At 44.6% G+C, this 24,594-nt stretch overlaps 1 protein-coding gene across 6 annotated transcripts in view; it reads right to left on the bottom strand.

Moving 5' to 3' along the window:
• The window catches only part of SCAF11 (SR-related CTD associated factor 11), a 73,221-nt gene extending 63,288 nt beyond the window's left edge, over positions 1–9,933 (bottom strand). For all 6 annotated transcript variants that reach the window (XM_060166459.1, XM_060166458.1, XM_060166460.1 and 3 more), the window contains exon 1: positions 9,689–9,933. The gene's annotated coding sequence lies outside the window, so the exon portion shown is untranslated. The remainder of the gene's footprint in view (positions 1–9,688) is intronic.
• Positions 9,934–24,594: the final 14,661 nt, after the last annotated feature.

Raw genomic sequence — 24,594 nt, 5'->3', positions numbered from 1 at the left:
ATTAAATGAGACATTTTATATTATTTTTGTGGTAGTAAATCTTTTAAATCTAGTGTGTATTTTATACTTACTGCACACTTCAATTCAAACTAGGCACATTTCAAGTTGTCAAGAGAAGATCTCAAGCAACCACTAAAAAATAATGCAAAGAGATGCAGCCCAAAAGAAGGGCCAAAGATAAATTTAAAGTAGAATACTAAAATATATTCACCTAGTCCAAAAAAGGCAGTAAATGGGGAACAAAGGAACATATCATATCAATAATTACATTAAATGTAAATAATCTAAATATACCAATTAAGAGATTGTCAGATTGGATTGTTAAAAAGACTGACTTACTTGGATCCACCTTCTAGAGTAATGAACATAAAAACAAAAATAAACAAATGGGACCCAATTAAACTTAAAAGCTTTTGCACAGCAAAGGAAACCATAAACAAAACAAAAAGACAACACACAGAATGGGAGAAAATATTTGCAAAAGATGCAACCAGCAAGGGATTAATCTACAAAATATACAAACAGCTCTTGCAGCTCAATATCAAGAAAACAACCCAATCAAAAAATGGGCAGAAGATCTAAACAGACATTTCTCCAAAGACATACAGATGGCCAATTGGCACATGAAAAGATGCTCAACATCGCTAAGTATTAGAAAAATGCAAATTAAAACTACAATGACCTCACACTGGTCAGAATGCCCATCAGCAAAAAGTCTACAAACAGGAGAGGGTGTGGAGAAAAGGGAACCCTCCTACACTGTTGGTAGGAATGTAAATTGGTATAGCCACTATAGAGAACAGTATAAGATTCCTTAAGTAACTAAAAATAGAGTTGCCATATAATCCAGCAATCGCACCCCTGGGCATATATCCAGAGAAAACCATAATTCAAAAAGATACATAAACCCCAATGTTCACTGCAGCACTATTTACAACAGCCAAGACATAGACGCACCTAATGTCCATTGACAGAGGAATGAATAAAGAAGACGTGGTACATGTATACAATGGAATATTACTCAGCCATTAAAAAAGAATGAAATAATGCCATTTGCAGCAACATGGATGGACCTAGAGATTATCATACTAAGTGAAATAAGTCAGACAGAGAAAGACATATATGATATCACTTATATGTGGAATCTTAAAAAATGATACAAATGAACATATTTACAAAACAGAAACAGACTCACAGATTCAGAAAACAAACTTATGGTTACCAAAGGGGAAAGGTTGGGGGTGGGGAAAGGATAAATTAGGAAGTTGGGGTTAACATACACATACTACTGTATATAAAACAGATAATCAACAAAGACCTACTGTATAGCACAAGGAACTCTACTCAATACTCTGTAATAACCTATGTGGGAAAAGACTCTGAAAAAGAATAGATATATGTATGTGTTAAAAAAAAAAAAAAACCCTAGGATAAGAATGAAAAAAAAGGCAGTAAATGGGGAACAAAGGAGCATACCATATCAATAATTACATTAAATGCAAATAATCTAAATACATCAATTAAGAGATTGTCAGATTGGATTGTTAAAAAGACTGACATGCTGTCTGCAAGAAGTTCACTTTATTTTCTTTTTCCAGGAAAGTAAATTTTATTGAGCTCCATAGCTGCCTTTAGGAACAGCCAGGAGGGAATCATGACATCATGGGGTGGGGTGGGGGGAGAAACTCACTTTAAACATAAGGACATAGTAAATAAAAGTACGGAAATAAAAGTATGGGAAAAAATTACATCATGCAAGTAATAATCAAAGAAAGTTGGAATGGTTACATTAATATGAAACATACTATAAACTTCTTTTAAGGGCTTGATTGAATTTGTTTCTCCTTCATGTTCTGTTTCAGTTTTATCTAATTCTGTAGCAGTTTTGAAACAATAAAGATATTTTGTTTCATGCATCTTCCTCATATTACTCATGTTTACATCCAAGTAACTGGACATGTACAACAGTTCCTAAAGAAATATGGCCTAAATCATTAAAGCTGTCCTATCTGAAGCCTTTTTTTTCCCCCCTAATAAATTCATTCATTTATTTATTTTTGGCTGCATTGGGTCTTCGTTGCTGCGTGCGGGCTTTCTCTAGTTGTGGTGAGCAGGGGCTACTCTTCGTTGCAGTGTGCGAGCTTCTCACTGCGGTGGCTTCTCTTGTTGCGGAGCACAGGCTGTAGGCGCGCGGGCTTCAGTAGTTGTGATGCGTGGGCTTCAGTAGTTGTGGCTCGAGGGCTCTAGAGTGCAGGCTTAGGAGTTGTGGTGCATGGGCTTAGGTGCTCCGCGGCATGTGGGATCTTCCCAGACCAGGGCTCAAATCCGTGTCCCCTGCATTGGCAGGCAGATTCTTAACCACTGCACCACCAGGGAAGCTCCTGAAGAAGGCTTTTCTATGATAAGGTTTTCAGGTAAATGACAGCTTACAAAATTTTAAGTTATTAATATTTTATCCCCAGTTAGAACAGTAGTTTAAAGAAACAGTTTTCCTGACAGGCCATCCAGGCATACAAAATATTTATGTTAACAAATCATGTATCATTTGTAAGCTGTTTCATTGATCCCAGAGAATTTTCAAAGCAATGTTGCTGTGGCTGCTCTTTTTAATGTTTATATTTCTGTTTCTGTTTACTTTAAGCTGCTGAACTACTACTGTGATTAGGGTATTGGGGCTGGCATTGGACTACAAAGACAGATTAAGATACTATATCCTTTCAAAAAGTGGAAGTGCAAAAATAGGATACAAAAGATGAACAACAAAATAGCATATGCTAAGTGCCAAATGTGAGGTACAGGTCACTTTTCAGGACTAATTTAGTCAGAAAGAATTCATTTAGGAAACTAATAGAAGATAAGGGCAAAGACATAATTATGGGCCAGAATGTAAAGGGACTTAAAGTTTAAGTCCAAGGTAGGACTTAAATTGTGTTTTGTAAAAAGCAGAGACTCACTAAGGAAAAATCCACCTCTCTCTCACTTATCTATTTTGAGAGTAGCTTCTGAGATGTTTAAATTGGGAGTTTTGAAAATAATCCAGCAGCAGAAAGGGGGGAAAGCGAGGAAGCTATGGAAAACTAGTTAGGACAAAATACAAACAACACTGGGGAGCAATAAAGAAGGCCTGATTAGGACTAAGCTCCCCAAGAGCAAAGGCCATGTTTCATCCCCAGACCTAATAGACACACAGATATCAACAAACCTGTAGCACAGAACTAAAGGTAGAGAGAATGCCTACTTTACATCAGGCAATGAACTGAATACTCTGGCACACCTTTGCACATTTAACCCTCAAAGCACATACCACAGTACATTCTAAGAATTAAAACACCACCAAGATTCAATACTAGAACACTGCTAAAAAGGCTTGAAAATCACTCACTAAACAGAGCTAACTTAAGGGGATGAAAGATAGAGATGGAGTTAGCTGCTATTACCACTGGACTCAGGTAAATGTTACTTAAAATAGGTGGGGAAACTGGGACATTGATTAAGTCACCTAGGAAAGGTGACAGTCAGTAGTATATGGGACAATCAGCATTCAAAGCCAGGTCTGATTGACTCCAAAACCTATATACAGAAGAACTCAACTAATTTTTACCTTACTACTAAAATTACATTAAGAAGACTCTCTCAAAAGTACATCTGAGAACTCTAAGGAAAAATGAGGAGGAAGATCAGTCTTATCACTAAGAGATGTGAGAATCTCAAGGGGGGTTAAATTAAAAGTTGAGAACATATCTGGTCATTAATTTTCACTATAACTTTTGGTGTAATAATCTTTTGTAAAAACAAGTAACTATAATCCTTAAAAGAACATGTCTGTATGCTGCTATTCTTCCTGGATTTGTGGGAACCCAACTCTGTGACCAAGGTGTCCTCATGAGGGATGGTGAAAGAACCCAGAGTGAGGTACTAGAACTCAAGCAGAATGGCAAGATGCTCTGCATGAGGTATAAGAGAAGCCTGGAATGAGGAATGCATCCTGGCACAAGGTGTCAGAGCCAAAGTGAAAATGTTATGCAAGATGGGGGAGAAAGCAGCAGTGGCAATGGGAAACTGGTTACATACCAGGGATTGATCATCTAAGTAAATACACTAAGGATGATAATGGGAGCTAGGCTATTCCTTTTAAAAGAAAGTAGTTACAAATTTTGAGAAGGAGAAAACTAAAGCAAACACTGTGTACTGAAATTGGAGAAACTGGTACCAACTCATGGTTTTTTACATATAGATGGAGACATAAATACAGCGCTCAAATCTTGGTTTCTAAATTCCTTTCTCCACTAAAAGAAACCACTCCTTGGAGAAACGGTTGATTCCAGGGCTGTGGCAAGGAAAGTTTAAGGTGAGCCTGGAACATTTTCTTGTGTCAAAAAGTAAGGAAGTGCTCAAAGCAAGTCAAAAGAACACAGAAACTAGCTTAAAGGGGCTTTTGGTCCCTGGCCAAAGCTGGGACAATTTGAGCATCAACAAATAGCAAGTTTGATAAGGAATGGGCTTAATATGGTCTCAAAATACTTCCCCACAAAGTACTTATTAATTACTAAGACAGGAAAAATACTTGCCAGTGAAGAAGCTTAGGAGACTTCACCTTAATTAAGAGATCAAAGTGCACATCATCAGTAAGGGGACAAACAGAAACTGTTATTATGCCATCTGATAGGATGCCATGAGAAAACAGTATCATCACTGTGATACTCCTACCAAGAAATGCACAATCTGAATCCAATCATGAAGAAGTATCAGGCAAATCCAAATCGAGAGAAATTTTACAACAAAATTGACCTGTAATCTTTCCAAGTGTCAAGGTCATGAAAATCAATAAAAGGTTAAGGAATTGTTCTAGGTTGAAGGACATTACAATTAAATGAATGCAACACAAAATTCTGAACTGGATCATTTTGTTATAGAGGAAATTACTGTGAAAACTGGCAAAACTTGGATGAGGTTTGAGGGTTATATGGTAGTAATACAGCAAGGTTAATTTCCTAATTTTAATATTGTTTATGTAACAGAAAGAAAGTCCTTGTCCTTGTTTGGGGTGATGAGCCTGCATCTGCAACTTACTCTCAAATAGCTTTGGGGGAAAAGTTCTTTGCATTGCACTTGGAACTTTTCTGAAAGTTTGAGATTGTTTAAAAAAAAAAAAGGAAAAGAAGATTACTTACAAATATTCATTTACAGCATCTAAAACTAGAATATAAGCAAAACAGTACTCCTTTCAAATGAGGAATATGTGTTTCCATCTCTAATAAGAAAAGACTCTCCTTTATTATTCATGGGATTCTTTTGATCTATATCTGCACTGTCCAACACAGTACCACTATTCTGTTCCCCGACTGCACTGGCTACATTTCAAGTGTTCAACAGCCACTATCTACTACAGTTACTATCAGCTACTATATTGGGCAGCAGAGATACAGAACACTTGCATCATCACAGCAAGTTCTACTACTAGACAACACTGATGCAGAGTTTGGGAGGTCAACTGACGTAACGACTAACTAAAGGCCAAAGAGTCAGATGGACTTGGGTATAGATTCTTTGCAAGTGCTCTGACACTTAGCAAGTCATCTGACTTCTTAACTTCTCCAGAGCCTCAGACTCCTTTCTGTAAAATGGATTAAATACAACCAATACTGCAAGGCTGCTGAAAAGATCAAATGAAAATTCATGGAAAATGTCTAGAACAGTGTTTGGCACACAGTAAATATCTGATAAACATTAGGTCTCTTCTGTAATGTGAGTAGATAATTTCTTAATCTTTGATCCCAGTACTTTTAGATCTAGTTATGCAATTACTAGAGCATTGGTTTAAAAATAAGTTTACTATCCTGCTTGTTCAAAAACCCAATGAGCTCCATGTTGTTAAACGTAAACAAAAATCTTTTTTTTTTTTTTTTGGCCACGCCAGGCAGCTTGTGGGACTTTAGTGCCCGGACCAGGGATCGAACCCGGGCCCTCAGCAGTGAGAGCGTGGAGGGCTAACCACTGGACTGCTAGGGGATTCCCCAAAGAAAAATCTTTCAGCTCTGACCTTATTCAACTCTCATCATCACTTGACAACTGACTACTCTCCCCTTGAAATACTCTCTTCCTTTGGTTTCTGTAATACCACACTCACCTCCTCTCTGACCTTCACAGTATTCTTTGGGCGCTCACATTCCTCCAACAAACTTTTTTCTTTTTTTTTTTTTTTTAATGTTAGAGGCCACTGTGATTCCATTTTAGCATCTCTTTTTTCCAAGTTATATTAGCAGTTTATGCAAAAGAATGAGACTTGCATAGTCTCAAGTTTCAAACCACAATTACTATTTTTAATGTTTTCTAGCTGAAAGCATGTTAATTCATTACGTATTTGTTAAGTATCTACTGTGCGTCAGACATTGTTCAGTGTTTGGGGACAAAACAGTGACCCAAACTGACAAACCCAATTCTCATAGAACTTGCATTTGAGTAAAGAAAAAAATAGAATAAACTTAAGTTAGTAAATTCTACAGTATCTTGGAAAGTGTTAAGTGCTATGGAGAAAAATCTGGCTTAAAAAGGGCTAAGAAATGTGGGAGGAGGGCCTGTGTTTTACGGAGTACTCAAAGAACACTTCAGTAGTAGAGTAGAAGTGTGGCTACAGAAAGAGTGAAGTAATGAAGTCAGAGAGGATGAAGAGACTCAAAAGGCTCAGAGCCTGGGAGACCATAATAAGGATTATGGATTTTACTACTACTGAGAAGGGAAGCCATTTGAGAAGAGAAGTGACATGATCTGATATATTTTATCAGGATCACTCTGGCTGTTGAGTGTTAAAGATTCTAGGTGAAGAAAGGTCATGGTGAAACCTTTTAGGACATTATTTTGTGAGAGATGACAATGCTGTTTTTAAATTTTATATTGAACTTTTATGTGCTTAAGTACTAGGAATTACAAAGCCACGGCTTTAAATAAGAAAAGCAAGGACCACAACAATGCAAAGATGAGTCTTGGGAACAGCAATAAAATGATAAAGGGTATTTTAACTCTAGGCTCTAGTCAGTGCTACTAAAAGTTAGCCCTTGGATGCAAGATAAGATACAAAGCTATTAACTTACTCTTCAGGACAGAGGATACAATTAAGATTATTTCACTGGGGCTTCCCTGGTGGCGCAGTGGTTAAGAATCCGCCTGCCAATGCAGGGGATGTGGGTTTGAGCCCTGGTCTGGGAAGATCCCACATGCCGCGGAGCAACTAAGCCCGTGCGCCACAACTACTGAGCCTGCACTCTAGAGCCCGCGTGCCACAACGACTGAAGCCCGCGCACCTAGAGCCCGTGCCCTGCAACAAGAGAAGCCACCGCATTGAGAAGCCCGCGCACCGCAGTTAAGAGTAGCCCCTACTCGCCACAACTAGAGAAAGCCTGTGAGCAACAATGAAAACCCAACGCAGCCAAAAATAAAATAAATTAATTTAAAAAAGAAAAGATTATTTCACTGGGCAAGGTAAGTCAAGATCCAACTTACATCACTAAAAGACAAGGGTAAATGATGGCAGAGCTTACTAAAAGGAAGTTACAATGAAAATTATTCTAGGGCTGATTCTTTATTACTTTTATGCCTGCCACTCTCCTTAGTAAGGTTTTACAACTATTTCTCACTGATGAAACTAAAAAAAAAAAAAGTTCTGTATTAGGTAGATGAGTAGGATAATTCTGCACTCTCTTATTACTAAAAGATGCTACTGATGAATCAACATCATGTAACAGCATTGATTCATCCTATCTCTGATTAACAGCACAGCTTTTAAAGAAAACTGCTTACTTTTAAAGAAAATTGCTTAAAGTATTGGTTAGTCCCCAAAGAATTATGGGGAAGCTGAATGATCTCTGAAAAGTTTCAATCTTAACCCAAGAACCCCGTTACCACTGCCTAAAGGCATACAAAAAAATTTCCCTTAAAAATTTCTCCATGACATATGTTTCAGGCAGCATATTTAGGAACAATTTTCCATTTTCTTCCACAGTTCTTCTCCCCCTTAACATAGTGAAGAGTGTCTTTACAGCATGAATACACTTAGAGTAATCAGATATCCAAATCTTACCCAGCCAAAAACTTAAGATGTACTCAAATTATCAGGCAAAAAGGTCACTATCTGAATGTAAAATGGAATGATTATTACTATACTTGCAAGCACCAAAAAATAATACAGCGAAAAAATGCAGTTACAATAAGAATTTCTAATTTTTTTAAAAAAAACCTTCATAATGCATAAACAAAATACAAAGTAAATTCAGATTATCTTTGATAGGATAGTATAAGACAAAAGAAATCCAAAGACAGTTTCATTTCTTCTGCCCAGTAAGTTAAACAACAAAAACAAAAGTCCCACAAACTTTTTACTGAAGCTCTTAGCCAAGAGCAAAAAAAGTGAAATGATTAAGCCAACTGCCAAAGAAACAGGAAAGAGAAAGGAACAGTCTGGAAAAAGACTTGATTACATATCAAAATTTTAATACCAATAAAACACAAAAACGACCAGTTATTTAAGAATGTACTTCAATACCTTGCTACTGAGGTAAGTGGTCACATGTATGAATTAGCTTCTCTCTTAAAATGAAAGAAATGCACCTATTAAACATGCTCTTTCCAATATTCAGTGAATTTCCCAAATTGGGAAAATTTTAGAACAGCATCTACTATCCAAAGCATTACATTAAAAACGTTTTGGTCAGTTTTGCCTAAAAATCTTAGTTCACTAGTAGTATGACAAAGATGTTAAAATGCAATCCAAAATGAATGAAAAACTCTCACCTCGTAGACACTTTATGTAATGCGGTACAGAAATACTTTGAGGATATTTTAAAATTCCGCATTCGAGTCTGAATGTTTTAATCAACTACTCTAAATCAGGCGCTTACTTTTAGAACAATTTTTCAAAATGGGGAGCAAGACGGCCAGCCATCTCTAAGATCTGACTTCAACGGTTCAAAATTCCTAGTATCTGAGGAGGGGCGAGTGGTGCAGCTAAGTTTAGATCTCCCGGCCCTTTTGTTGTCAGTGCAGGAAATTGGTTTAAAAATCGGCGGTGGGAGAAGAGTTTGAAATTCAGGGCATGGGGTAAACGCGGATGCTCAGAAGCGCCGGCACTTCCCTAGTCGCGCACTCCGAGAGGTCACGGCGCAGTAAAGTTTGGTTTCACAAGCTGGCTTGGACGCTATTGACAAAAGCAAAGTCTCCCAAGTCAAGCGGGCGCGGGGGTCAGGGAGCGCCCGGAAGCCCAGAAGGACACGTTTCCCCGGAGGGAGGGGGTGGACATGTAGCGACCCTGTAGCTGAGCCTCTAGCCTCAACCCACTCCCCCAGGACCCCCGGGCGGGTACGGGCTGCGCCGGCGGAGGCGGCGGGAGGCGGGTAGGCCACAAGGAGGAAATGGGACGGGGTACCGACAGCTAGGCGGCGGCGGCCGAAACGGGGCCGCCCTCGTGGGGTGGCGAGAGGGAAGGGGGGGCCCTCCCCGCCGCAGCTTTCCCCGCTTCGAGAAGCGGCTTCAACTTTCCTCCGTGCGCAGAACGCCGCCTGGGCCGCGCGGATTCCGAAACTTTGTCCGCCCTCCCGTCGCCCCGGGCCCGCTCACCGGCTCTGCGCCGGCCCGTAACCCCCACCCTCCCCCGACAGCTGCCCGCGCCCGTCCACCCCCAGGGTCGGCCCGTGTTTACCTCCGACTGGGATCGAGGCGCTGGCTCCGGCGGCGGCGGCCCCACTGCAAGTCCCTAGGTCCCCGTCACGCCGCCGCCAAGTTCCCCAACATGGACTCCTTCGTTCGCTTTGAGGTGTTCCGGGGGCCGCTGGGGCGCCGGCTCTGCTGCCTGGGGCGGGTGGCAGCGGCGGAGCAGGGAGCGGACCCGGGCTGCGCGGCTCCGCGCGGCTTGCGCCACCGCTGCTCCCCCTCCCCCCGCCTCGTCTGGCCTCCTCCCTCCCCGCTCCGCGCGTCCTCTTCCCCCTCACTCCCCGCTCCGCTCCTATCCACTCAGCCGCGCCACCACAGGTCGACGCGCTACGGTGACGCCGGCGGCGGCGGCGGCGGCGGCGGCGGCGGCGGCGGCGGCGGCGGCGGCGGCGGCGGCGGCGGCGGCGGCGGCGGCGGCGGCGGCGGGACCCTCCGCGCTTGCCCTACTCGCTCGCTCTGGCCCAGCGTGCACGGCCGCAGCGCTCAACCGGACCGCAAGGGGGCGCTGGCAAACCACCGTTTGCGACAGAGGAACGTGACGGGCGGAGTCACGTCACGCGGCCTGCGAGCGAGAGGGAGGCCGGTAGCGAGTGGCCCGGGCTTCTGGGAAACATCCTCAGAACCTCAGCTCTCCTCCCAAGTCTCGGGTCCTGCGCATGCGCCATGCGTGGCACGCTGGAGTCCGCCCTGCTTTGGCGGCTGTACGGGCTAAACTACTGAAGACAATGAAGAAGGGTCTTGGGGACCGGGACGTGAGGGGGTTTGCGCGGCATTTGCTATCCTATCTTTATGGTAATCTGATATTGAAAAGAGTGTTGATATGTTGTTTGGCTGTGTATTGAATTTTCACCCAGCAGCGTTGCCCGCCTGAATTACATCTTGAGAGGAGGCTGAAGTGGCCATAACTTGTAAGCCCACCTCTTTTTTCCCTCCGGGTGGGCATTTGTAAAAGGCCTTGGAGAGGTTTCCCACGTGACTCATCAAGCCTAGGCATATCCCCGTGTCTTAATTACCACAACAAAAAAATTAAACTTGATCCGGATCCACTTGATGGTTAGATAGTGACATGTGATGATTCATTCAAGAATATGTCGGAGCGTGCGATACTGAACGTGCGTGCCATTGTCAGTTCCTTCTCCGTCGGGTCGTCAAATCTTTTATTTTACCTCAAAAATACCTTTCACGCTGCTTTTTAAAGTCACTGACTCTTTAATCTTATAGTTTCTCTTCCGGTCAATTTCTTCACGCTCCTGACTACTCTTCCTGCCGTCGGTGTCTACTCTTCTACCAGCGGGTCCTTGCAGCCCCTCCCCCCACCCCGCCCACGTCGTTGTCCAGCCAACAGCCCCGAGGGATGAAGCTCTGCCTCCGGGCCACCCCGCAGACTTGGTTCACCCAAGTCTCAGTTACATCCAACCTTGCCGCTCGCAACTTTTCGGGTCGTCTGCCCCTTCCTCCCTTAACGTGCGCGTTGCGCTCTACTAGCCACCCTGAACCCTGCCTGGGATGACTTTCCTCCCCACTTTCTCGGGACCCCGCCGACTGGGTACCTCCTTGCGGCACTCGCCCAAACTAGGCTGGCTGCCGTGCCCCCTCCTTTCTCTGACAACCCCATCCTGTTCAGCGTGTTTGGTCTGCTCAGTGCCTGTCACACACAGTGAGCCCTGGGAACAATGCCGTAACACTTTGCGAACAACAGCTCCTGGCACAGTGCCTGTCCCTCAGTAAGGACTTGGTAGATAATTGCGAAAGGATCATATAGGAATATATGAATGGCAGCCTTGTCTGTTTTCAAAGTCTTGGGAGTTTTACGATGTATAGTTTTGGATATGAGCTTTGGGAATTTAGATGGGCTCTACTGTGTTTGGGATATTTGAAGAAATAATGATATAGAGGAGTTTATAACAGTACATTATAAAGAATGTGATAAAGGATGACTAAGACAATCACTGAAAACTTTGTTTAAAGAATTATGTGATGTAACCAGATCAACAAGCACTGTTATGAGCCATCTGACTGAATGTAGCTTTGTTACATATATATGCACGTCCTCACCCAGGAGAATCCAACCTCTAGGAGTAAAACTCCAGATAGTGACTTCTGGTACAACATTCTTCTTTCATGTAAAAACTTATTGTAAGGTCGGATCTTAACAAACAGCACCGCGAAACAGAGGAAAGCTTCAAGTGAGCTTTATTAGGAAGCGCTCCCGGGCGAGGTTCACTGGTCCGAGAGAAAGGGGGCCAGAGAAGTCACGCCCGGGCGAGGCTTGGGCAAGACTTTATAGGGGAAGAAGGGAAAGGGGTGTGGTGAATCTGGGAGGGCGCAGGGTATTCCTTATTTGGTGGTCTTTTCGGGTATCCTGGGGGACCGTTAGTCCCGCCCCTCGAAAGGCGGGAAGGCTGGGCCTGGTTCAAAGTCCCCAGGTCAGTTCCTGGAACTGGGTGGTCCGGAATGTCTCCAAGGCAGTTTCTGGAACTGGGTGGTCCGGAGAATTTCGGTCTGATGCAACCTGTGAATCTGATTGTGTTCCCCTGCCTCGGGCCAGTTGGCCTTATATCCCGACATCTTTGGTGTAATGGGGCGGCGTTCTGATCTCTGGCTACTTCATGCTGAATGGGGGCGTCGAAATGGGAGTCGGGCGACCAGAGGTCCGAGGCTTAGGGGAGACCAGTGGGGGGTTCTGTAGGAAGCAAGGTGTAAGGACCGAGGAGCATTTGGGTTGTGGCCACCCGAGAGACTTCCTCCATGCGCCTGCGAAGGAACCTAAGAAAACAGGGAGCGAGCATGCTACGAAGAGGGTGCGGTCCGGGTTTGAAAGAGGGGTGTCAAAGAGTCCGTCTCTTGGTGGTTTGAAGGCTTCTATGACATGAGGGCAGGAATGCGATGGAAAACCCCCGGTGCCAGAGATAGGCAGGAGGGAAGCCGGGTTCAGGCGAGGGGAGAGATCAAGAGAAATAGCTGGGTTTTCAATGAATAGTAGGTGGAACTCCTGGATGCAGGAGGGGCCCAGGAGGGAGAGAGACTTGTGGCCTAGGAGGTCGACCAGCCGGTGGGAGGAAAACACGGTTAGTGGGTGGGCCAGAGTCAGTTTGAGTGTTTGTTTGGTCAGTTCGGCTGCCGCTGCTAGGGCCCGAAGGCATGGTTGCCATCCCCGAATGGCTGGGTCTAGCTGTTTGGAGAGGTAAGCCACGGGGCGGTAGGAAGGCCCTACAGGCTGGGCAAGGAGTCCAGTGTCTATTCCGGCCCGTTCATCCACAAAAAGGTGAAAAGGTCGGTTTGGGTTGGGCAGAGAAAGGGGAGGAGAAGTTATCAGAGCGTTACGGAGGGTGAGAAAGGCGTATCGAACGGCGGAAGGAGAGGTGAGGGGTCCTTGAGGGGTTTCTTTAGCGGCTAGATATAAGGGTTTAGCGAGGAGAGCAAAGTTAGGGATCCAGTGTCGGAAAAATCCTATAAGGTCCAAAAAGGAGAGAATTTGTTCCGCTGTTTCCGGAGGCTGGAGTTCACGGATAATCCGGGTGCGGTCGGCTGTTAGACCTTTTGTGGTAGTGGTAAGGTGGAACCCCAGGTAGGTTACAGAAGATACAGATAACTGAGCCTTGGCTGGGGAGACCCGATAACCGCAAGAGCCAAGGTAATTGAGGAGATCTGCAGTATGTTGTCTTGAGAGGCTGAGAGATGGGCTACAAAGGAGGAGGTCATCTACATATTGAAGGACTGTGCTGGGGGTAAGGGAGCGGGAGGTGAGGTCCCGTGCCAGCGACCGAAGAGGTGAGGACTGTCGCGGAAGCCCTGGGGAAGGACTGTCCAGGTGAGCTGACTGGAAGTATGAGTATCCGGATCCGTCCAGGTAAAGGCGAAGAGGAAATAGGAGTCGGGATGTAGGGGGATAGTGAAAAAGGCATCTTTGAGGTCCAGAACCGTAAAGTGGGCTGTGGATGGGGGGATATCGGAGAGCAAAGTGTATGGGTTTGGTACTACTGGGTGGAGAGGAATTATGGCCTCATTGATTATTCGGAGGTCCTGGACCAGGCGATAATCCCCAGAGGCCTTGCGGACAGGCAGGATGGGGGTGTTGCAGGGAAAGTCCGTGGGGATGAGGAGTCCCTGGTTTAGGAGTCTGGTGATAATAGGTTGTAGGCCCCTAAGGTGAGTCTCAGAGATGGGAAATTGGGGCCTTGATGGAAATTTGGAGGGGTCCTTTAGGCGGATGAGGACGGGGGAATGGTGTGTTGCTATTATGGGCTTAGAAGTATCCCAGACTTGGGGATTGATTGGGTTCGGTGTGATTGGAAGAGGGGGATAGGAGGGGGAGGGTTCTAGAGACAGGCCGAGAAGAGGAAGCAGAGTTGGGAGGAGGGGACCTTAGGGTCAAGTCTAACGAGCTGGAGGGAGGCCCCTAAGTGGAAAAGGACATCTCGGCCTAGCAAGGGAACTGGGCAGGATGGTATGACTAAGAAAGAATGAGTAAAAAGGGAGTCCTTCGATATGACATGGGAGTGGACCGGTCTGGAGTGGGAAGGATGGTTTGCCATCAATACCCACGACAGAGATCTGGGAAAGAGAAATTGGCCCGGAATAAGTAGGCAGGACCGAATAGGTAGCCCCCGTGTCCACCAGAAATGAGATGGACTTACCCGCTACCTGTAGCGTTACCCTGGGCTCGGCGAGGGTGATGGGGGTCTTCGAGTCCGGGCGCCGTCAGTCGTCAGCCAATCCCAGCAGTTCGAGTGGTAATGCCGTTGGGTCGGCCTGCCCCCCGCGTGGAGATGCTGAGGGAGGGCCAGTCGTAGGGCAGTCACTCTTCCAGTGGCCCGTTAGCCCGCAGCTGGGACAGGGCTTAGAAGGAGGTCAGGGATTGGGACATTGGCGAGCCCAGTGGCCTTCTTTTCCGCATTTGAAGCAGGCCCCCGGCGGGGTTGCCTTTTGCGGACCCCGTGGATGCTGTGATCCATGGGAGATGGCCGGCCTTAGGGCGGCTACAAGAGCTTGGGTTTGGAGGGCCACCTTTTGGTGCATCCGAGCCTGTCGGCTGGATTCTGCCAAATCCTCACGGCCATTATAGACTTTAAAGGCCATTTTTACCAGATCTCGAATAGGGGTTTGAGGGCCGTCTTCTGCCCGTTTTAATTTCTTTCGGATGTCCGGGGCTGATTGGGTGATAAAATGGGTGGCTAGGACCGCTGCCCCTGCCGGGGTGTCGGGGTCCAGCCGGGTGTAGAGAGTTAAGGCCTCTGTAAGGCGATTGAGAAAACTGGATTTTCGTTAGGTTCTTGGGTTATCTCTTTTAGTTTTTCAAAATTGACTACCTTATGAGCGGCAGCCTGCATGCCAGCCAGGAGGCATTGGATCATGAGGTCGCGTTTACGACGGCCATCTTGGCCATCCTGATAAGTCCAGCCTGGATCGGTGCCAGGTACGGCAGTCGCTCCGACAGGCATGGAGTTGTCGGTAAGGTGAACCTGATCTGCATGGTTTCGGGCAGCAGTTTGAATTCTTTCCCTCTCGTCAGGGGTCAGAGTAGAAGATAGGATCACAAAGATATCGTGCCAGGTTAGATCGTAAGCTTGAGAGAGAGAGCGAAATTCTTTGATGTAGCGGGAAGAGTCGGCAGAAAAGGAGCCTAATCGTTTTTCTATTTGAGAGAGATCTTGGAGAGAAAAAGGGACATGGACTCTGACCAGTCCTTCCACTCCTGCTACCTCCCTCAGAGGGCAGAGGAAATTTGGATCCTGGGAGTCGTGAGAGCGTGTAAGCAAGGGGCGTGGGAGGAGAAACCATAGAGGGAGGCGGGGGAGCTGTTGGAGGGGCCAGAGCGGGTTCGGGAGGAGGAGGGACCGCTTCAGGGTAGGGTGGAAGTTGGAGAGGAGTTCTGGAGCGGGGAGAGGCGAGAGATTCGGGAGGGTCAGTTAGTGGGGAGGAATCCAAGGGGATTGAGGTTTTGGATGGAGGAGATGTTTCGCAAGGAGGATTTTGAGAGGTAGAACAATTGACGCAAAGGGAGGGGCGGGAGCGCAAATACCAAAAAACCTGGACAAGGGGCACCTCAGACCATTTGCCCGTCCTGCGGCAGTAATTATCTAGATCACGGAGTATGTTAAAATCGAAAGTCCCTTCAGAATTGTCTAGAGGATATTGTGGCCAGGCCACAGTGGAACAGAAAATAAGCCGTCGGCGACGGAGATCTTGGGAGAAACCGAGGGCTGTAAAATTGGCTAGGAGACACCCCAGGGGCGTCTTAGAATCTGGTTTCGATTGTGAGGTTCCCATGACCCCCAGTCTGTCCCTGAGTGAATGGAGAGGGAGAGAGGCGTCCCTGGTCTCAGTCTCCAATTCACGGCAGGTCGGAGGGCAGTCAGGCGACTGGGACGTCTCCACAATCACCCGAGGCCCGGCGGGTCGGAGAGCGGTCAGGCAATTGGGACGTCTCCACAGTTGCCCGAGGACCGGAGAGAGGACAGAGGAATCCCTGACGCGGCCGCGATTAAGGACAGGGAGTCCGGTGGGCAGGGACTCTGAGGGTCAGAGGGAACAAGGGAGGGGGACTTACCCCGTTTTCTGCCGGATCGGGTGGATGAGTAGAGGTTCCCTGGTTGTCTCCTGGGGGAGGGGAGGAGAGGCTCGCGCGGTAACCCGCGGGGCTTGGTACCCCTCCCGGGTTTCGGCACCAAATATAAGGTCGGATCTTAACAAACGGCACCGCGAAACAGAGGAAAGCTTCAAGTGAGCTTTATTAGGGAGCGCTCCCGGGCGAGGTTCACTGCCGAGAGAAAGGGGCCAGAGAAGTCGCACCCGGGCGAGGGTTGGGCAAGATTTTATAGGGGAAGAAGGGAAAGGGGTGTGGTGAATCTGGGAGGGCGCAGGGTATTCCTTATTTGGTGGTCTTTTCGGGTATCCTTGGGGACCGTTAGTCCCGCCCCTCGAAAGGCGGGAAGGCTGGGCTGGGTTCAAAGTCCCCAGGTCAGTTCCTGGAACTGGGTGGTCCGGAATGTCTCCAGGGCAGTTTCTGGAACTGGGTGGTCCGGAGAATTTCGGTCTGATGCAACCTGTGAATCTGATTGTGTTCCCCTGCCTCGGGCCAGTTGGCCTTACACTTATGTACAAATCTCTTTACATATTTCTTTTGGGGGAAATGTTCTCTCATAAAAATCAATCAGAGGTCAAATGATAGCATTTGCCAAAGAGAAAACTATAATTTTTATTTTAAAAAAACTTTTCCACATCCTTATTGGAGTATAAATGCTTTACAAAGTTGTGTTAGTTTCTGCTGTATAACAAAGTGAATCAGCTGTATGTATACATATATCCCCATATCCAGTCCCTCTCCGTCCCACCCTCCCTATCCCGTCCCTCTAGGTTGTCACAAAATATGGAGTTGATCTCCTTGTGCTATGCAGCAGCTTCCCACTAGCTATCTGTTTTACATTTGGTAGTGTATATGTGTCAATGTTACTCTCTCACTTCATCCCAGCTTCCCCTTCCCTCTCCCCCCACCCCCGTGCCCTCAAGTCTGTTCTCTGTGTCTGCGTCTTTATTCCTGCTCTGCCACTAGGTTCATCAGAACTGCTTTTCTAAATTCCTTATATATGTGTTAGCATGTGGTATTTGTTTTTCTCTTTCTGACTTACTTCACTCTGCATGACAGATTCTAGGTCCATCCACCTCACTACAAATAACTCAATTTCATTCCTTTTTATGGCTGAGTAATATACCACTTTATATATGTGCCACATCTTCTTTATCCATTCATCTGTTGATGGACACTTAGGTTGTTTCCATGTCCTGGCTACTGTAAATAGAGCTGCAATGAACATTTTGGTACATGTCTCTTTTTGAATTATGGTTTTCTCAGGGTATATGCCCAGTAGTGGGATTGCTGGGTCATATGGTAGTTCTGTTTTTAGTTTTATAAGGAACCTCCATACTTTTCTCCATAATGGCTGTATCACTTAATGTTCCCACGAACAGTGCAAGAGGGTTCCCTTTTCTCCACACCCTCTCCAGCATTTACTGTTTCTAGATTTTTTCATGATTGCCATTCTGACCAGTGTGAGGTGATACCTCATTGTGGTTTTGATTTGCATTTCTCTAATGATTAGTGATGTTGAACATGCTTTCATGTGTTTGTTGGCAATCTGTATACCTTCTTTGGAGAAATTTCTATTTAGGTCTTCTGTCCATTTTTGGATTGGGTTGTTTGTTTTTATTGTGAGTGTGTGTGGTATGCGGGCCTCTCACTGTTGTGGCCTCTCCCATTGCGGAGCACAGGCTCCAGACGCGCAGGCTCAGCGGCCATGGCTCACGGGCCTAGCCGCTCTGCGGCATGTGGGATCTTCCCAGACCAGGGCACGAACCCGTGTCCCCTGCATCGGCAGGCGGACTCTCAACCACTGCGCCACCAGGGAAGCCCGGGTAGTTTGTTTTTTTGATATTGAGCTGCATGAGCTGCTTTGTATATTTTGGAGACTTTTTTTTTGTCAGTTGCTTTGTCAGTTGCTTCATTTGCAAATATTTTCTCCCATTCTGAGGGTTGTCTTTTCATCTTGTTTATGGTTTCCTTTGCTGTGCAAAAGCTTTTAAGTTTCATTAGGTCCCATCTGTTTATTTTTGTTTTTATTTCCCTTACTCTAGGAGGTGGGTCAAAAAGGACCTTGCTGTGATTTATGTTATAGAGTGTTCTGCCTATGTTTTCCTCTAAGAATTTGATAGTGTCTGGTCTTACATTTAGGTCTTTAATCCATTTCGTGTTTATTTTTGTGTATGGTGTTAAGATATGTTCTAATTTCATTCTTTTACATGTATCTGTCCGTTTTTCCTAGCACCACTTATTGAAGAGGCTGTCTTTTCCCCATTGTATATTCTTGCCTCCTTTGTCAAAGATAAGGTGACCCTATATGCATGGGTTTATCTCTGGGCTTTCTATCCTGTTCCATTGATCTGTATTTCTGTTTTAGTGCCAGTACCATACTGTCTTGACTACTGTAGTTTTGTAGTATAGTCTGAAGTCAGGGCGCTTGATTCCTCCAGCTCCGTTGTTCTTTCTTCAGATTGCTTTGGCTATTCAGGGTCTTTTGTATTTCCATACAGATTGTAAAATTTCTTGTTCTAGTTCTGTGAAAAATGCCATTGGTGATTGATAGGGATTGCATTGAACCTGTAGATTGCTTTGGGTAGTATAGTTATTTTCACAATATTGATTCTTCCAATCCAAGAACGTGGTATATCTCTCCATCTGTTTATGTCATCTTTGATTTCTTTCATCAGTGTCTTATAGTTTTCTGAGTACAGGTCTTTTACCTCCTTAGGTAGGTTTATTCCTAGGTATTTGATTCTTTTTTGCAATGGTGAATGGGGTTGTTTCCTTAATTTCTCTTTCTGATCTTTCATTGTTAGTGTATAGGAATGCAAGAGATTTCAGTGCATTAATTTTGTATCCTGCAACCTTACCAAATTCATTGATTAGTTCTAGCAGTCTTCTGGTGGCATCTTTAGGATTTTCTATGTATAGTATCATGTCATCTGCAAACAGTGACAGTTTTACTTCTTCTTTTCCAATTTGGATTTCTTTTTCTTCTCTGATTGCTGTGGCTAGAACTTGCAATACTATGTTGAATAATAGTGGTGAGTGGACATCCTTGTCTTGTTCCTGATCTTAGAGGAAATGCTTTCAATTTTTCACCATTGAGAATGATGTTTGCTGTGGGTTTGTCGTATATGGCTTTTATTATGTTGGGGTAGGTTCCCTCTATGCCCACTTTCTGGAGAGTTTTTATCATAAATAGGTGGTGAATTTTGTCAAAAGCTTTTTCTGCATCTATTGAGATGATCATATAGTTTTTATTCCTTAATTTGTTAATATGGTGTATCACATTGATTGTTTTGCATATATTGATGAATCCTTGCATCCCTGGAATAAATCCCACTTGATCATGGTGTATGTTTTTGGGGGGGTTTTTTTTGCATTACATGGGGCCTCTCACTGTTTTGGCCTCTCCCATTGTGGAGCACAGGCTCCGGACGCACAGGCTCAGCGGCCATGGCTCACGGGCCTAGCCGCTCTGTGGCATGTGGGATCTTCCAGGACCAGAGCACATACCCACGTCCCCTGCATTGGCAGACGGACTCTCAACCACTGTGCCACCAGGGAAGCCCATGGTGTATGATTTTTTTAATGTGTTGTTGGATTCTGTTTGCCAGTATTTTGTTGGGGGTTTTTGCATGTATGTTCATTAGTGATATTGGCCTCTAATTTTCTTTTTTTGAGATAACTTTGTATGGTTTCGGTATCAGGATGATGGTGGCCTCGTAGAACAAGTTTGGGAGTGTTCCTCCCTCTGCAATTTTTAAATTAACAATAACAGTATACCATTTCAGCAAGACTAAACAACACAAATCTTTTGATATATTTATTCACTGGCAGATAGTAAAATTTTCACTTTTTTACAGTTGGCTGCCTAGGTGTTATGAGAGCATGTTTTAAGAGAAAAACACTCTTGTGCTAATGTGCTAGTGGTTTTTACTTTCATGTGCAAATATAAAAGAGGATGATGGTTTATGATAGGCCATCTCTTGCATCCCCAGGGAAAAGACCATGTGTATTTCTGTACATGCAGTATTCTCCTAATAATGTTTGCATGATGAAGATATATTATTCTCTCTATTGTCTCAGTTTTTTTTATTTACAATATAATAAAGAGATACTGAGTTTTAAATAAATAAAAGATGAACTATAAAATGTAGGAGTAAAGATTGATATACCAACCACCACTGTCAAAATTGTAGATTTTATTATAACCATAAAATACACACATGATATGCATCATAAAACAAATTTCAACTGATTGTCCAATTGGAATGTTGCACTTTACCCAGCACTTAACATATCAAACATGTCATGCAGCAACAGAAACCTATATTAGCATCTTTAGAAATGAAAGGTAATCAGTGTATCATTTTTGACAGAGCTTTATCAGAGATAACAACTATCATTAATTTAACTCTTCTGAATTCAATACAAAATAAAAGTCAAATCAAGAGGGGTAATTAATCATGGTATAAAGACACTTGGTTACATGGGGAACGTGGTTCTAATATAGACTGTCACTTAAGACCTTTGCAGTTTTGTTTTGTTTTGTTTTTTGCGGAATGCGGGCCTCTCACTGTTGCGGCCTCTCCCGTTGCGGAGCACAGGCTCCGGATGCGCAGGCTCAGCGGCCATGGCTCACGGGCCCAGCCGCTCCGCGGCATGTGGGAACTTCCCGGACTGGGGCACGAACCCGTGTCCCCTGCATCGGCAGGCGGACTCTCAACCCCTGCGCCACCAGGGAAGCCCAAGACCTTTGCAGTTTTGAACAAATTGTCTAATTTTACTGGTCCTCAGTTTCCATATCTATTCCAATGGAAGTTTTTAGTTTAATGATCTCTGTGGCATTTTTATAGCAGAAGTGTATGAATTCAAAGGATGTACAGTTTACAAGCAAACCATGACCAAATATACAGTATCTTTGTAAAAAATGAAAAATGCATGCTAAGTTTACAGGAATATATTTTGAAAGCCAGTGGTTTATTCTTGCTTTCACAACTGTGAAGAATTTTAATCAGGATGATACTGATTATTGTCCAGTTGTCTTCTGTGTGGAATTAAATTTATTTCAGCAACAATCAGTTGGGTCTCTACTATCTGGAGGGTGCTATGATGTGGTTATAGATAAATGAACAGTGTGTCAGAGACAGTTTAGTGGGTACAGATAAACTAAGGAAGAATATAAATGACCTAATAGGAATAAAAAGAAAGTGCTGGGTCGAGGCAGGGATTGTCAAATAAGGGAGAGAATACAACAAGGACCAAGGACAATTTCATGAAAGAGCAAATCTAAACAAAATATAGTCAGACATTATTCCAAATTTGAAGTCTCCAGTTTCTGTCAGGTTAGTCTCCAATTCCCCACAGCACCTCCTCCACTATTTTACCACTCCCTTCAGGTCTCACCCTACAATCACTCCCACTGAGCCCCTCAACCTTGAACCCAGCAGAAGATCTTATCACCATCTTTACAGGAAATAACTTCCTCAACTTCTTTCCCTGTACCTACAAAGTCTGTCTATAACTGTCTGTATACACACACACTTGTTTTCCTCCATCACAGAGGAAGAACTATCTCTTCTCTCGATTAAGGCTTAGGTTTCTACTGGTGCTGTAGATCCATTTATTCCAGACTTTAGGATTTACAGGCCATTACCATTTCTAACAGTTTGGGAACTGACATAGGACTGCTAACTTTTTTTTTTTTTTTTTTGCGGTACACGTGCCTCTCACTGTTGTGGCCTCTCCCGTTGCGGAGCACAGGCTCCGGATGCGCAGGTTCAGCGGCCATGGCTCACGGACCTAGCTGCTCCGCGGCATGTGGGATCTTCCTGTACTAGGGCACGAACCCGTGTCCCCTGCATCAGCAGGCGGACTCTCAACCACTGCGCCACCAGGGAAGCCCTAGGACTGCTAACTTTTTAATCCTGACAAATAACAGTCCACCCATCTCTTTAACATCATGATTTCCTAAAAGAAATGTATTTGCAACACAAAAAAACTAAATTTTTATGAACTACACCTTTTTTGCATTTCCTTGTGGAACAACAGTGAAGTCATCAGCCTTGGTACACTTGGGACTCTGCTCTTAAACAGATCCCCTGAGGGCCTACTCCTCGGGTTACTCTGTCTTCACATTTTCAGTCTCTTCTCTACTGTAGATTAATTTATCTCTTCTCTCTAAATCTAAAAATAGTGTACTTTTTTTAATTTAATTTTTTTTATTTATTTACTTGGTTGCGTTGGGTCTTCGTTGCTGCACGCAGGCTTTCTCTAGTTGCATCGAGCATGGGCTACTCTTCGTTGCGGTGCATGGGCTTCTCTTTGCAGTGGTTTCTCTTGTTACGGAGCTTGGGCTTTAGGTGCACGGACTTCAGTAGTTGTGGCACTTGGGCTCAGTAGTTGTGGCTCGTGGGCTCTAGAGCACGAGAGCGCATGGGCTTAGTTGCTTCGTGGCACGTGGGATCTTCCCGGACCAGGGATCGAACCCGTGTACCCTGCAGTGGCAGGCAGATTCTCAACCACTGCACCACCAGGGAAGTCCCTTGTGTACATTTTAAGACACTTCCTTATTTTACTTTCCATTCACTTTTTTAAAGGTAATAAATATTCATTTCAATAATTCAAACAACACAGAAGTATATAAAGAAAAAGATGGTATAAAAAGAAAAAGATAGTCCTAGATAAAACCAATTTGAAAAGATTGATGTTTCTCTCCATACTTTTTCCAAGATACACATACATATAAATAGAGGTTTTGATTTTTATTTTTACAAATAACACATCACATCATATATATTTTTCTGCAACTTCGTTTTTTTACTCAACAGTTTACAATGGGTACTCTTATCTAGGTCATTTTTTTAACTAGCTGCACAATATTATGTAGTATTCATGTACTGTTTTTGAAGCCATTCCTTTATTGATAATGCAGATTTGTCCGGATTTTTCCATTATAAACAATGCTGGAGTAAGTATCCTTTGTATGTATCTTTTTTTTTAAGGTTTATTATTTATTTATTTTATTTATTTTTGGTTGTGTCAGGGCTTAGTTGCAGCACACAGGATCTTCGTTGCAGTGTGCAGGCTTCTCTCTAGTTGTGGCATAAGGGATTTCTCTTCTCAAGTTATGGCATGCGGGTTCCAGAGCACATGGGCTCTGTAGTCTGCGGCACACGGACTCTAGTGCGGTGCCCGAGCGCAGTAGTTGTGGCATGCTGACTTAGTTGCCCCGCGGCATATGGGATCTTAGTTCCCTGACCAGGGATCGAACCCATGTCCCCTGCATTGGAAGGCAGATTCTTAACCACTGGACCACCAGTGAAGTCCCAGAAGGATCCACTTCTAGGTTCACTTAGGTTGTTGGCAGAATTCAGCTCCTTGAAGCTGCAGGACTGAGGGCTCTCATTTCTTCCTGGCTATTGAAGGGCCACTGTTTTCAGCTCCTAGAGCTGCCCAGTTCCTGGCCCTGTGGGACTCACCAACATGGCTGTTTTCAAGACCCACCTGTGGAAAGAGTAAAGGAAGCAGGATTGGGCAGAGGAAGAAGTTGAATTGTGATGCAGTCTAACAAAGGCCTCAGCCATTCCTACATGGAACTCTGAAGACTATATTCTACCTCAATGACCAATCAGTTTGACTAAAACCTGAAAGGCAGGGTGGCTCTCTTGAGCCAGGGGTAAGTTCTGGAGAAGGATTCAGTTGAAAGCTTATCAGCCTCCAACAATTCCAACAGCTGGTAGAATGACTTCTTCAGTCCTGGGTTGGGAGATCTCCGCACCAGGATATTCATGACTGTCCACCCATTTACATATAATAAGATCTAGGAACAACTCTTCAAAAATTCTGTTGGGTCTTTACTCCTGGAGAAACTTACTAGAAACATGTTGGTGGGATTAACAACAGCCCTTGAAGCTGCTCTTGGGGCCATAATTGAAGCTGATCATCTTCCGCTACTCTTGGTAGACTCCTCTCACTCTCTGCAGGTCTAGGTAGCTTACTTAGTGCAGTGACCCAGACCCTCTTCACTAAGGGGCCTGACACCTTCATCACCAGGTCCTTTTCTAGTTGTGGCTGTTGTACCTGTCCATGTACCATGTAAATTAGGCAAGTGAGAACCAAAACACAGGTGGATAACCTAAGTATCAAACATATTCTTTCTTATCCCTACTGCCTAACAGCTGCCATTATAATGAAGATCGAGGTCAATTATCCTTGCCTGCTAGTTTCTTGGAATGGTGAGCCAGCAGTGACCAGGCAACAGCTGGGGTTTAGTAGGACTCTTCCTGTGTCCCCTAGTGGAAGCATTTCCC

Source organism: Lagenorhynchus albirostris, chromosome 11 (assembly GCF_949774975.1).
Source record: "Lagenorhynchus albirostris chromosome 11, mLagAlb1.1, whole genome shotgun sequence".
NCBI lineage: Eukaryota > Metazoa > Chordata > Mammalia > Artiodactyla > Delphinidae > Lagenorhynchus > Lagenorhynchus albirostris.
This window is presented reverse-complemented; position numbering and strand designations above follow the sequence as displayed.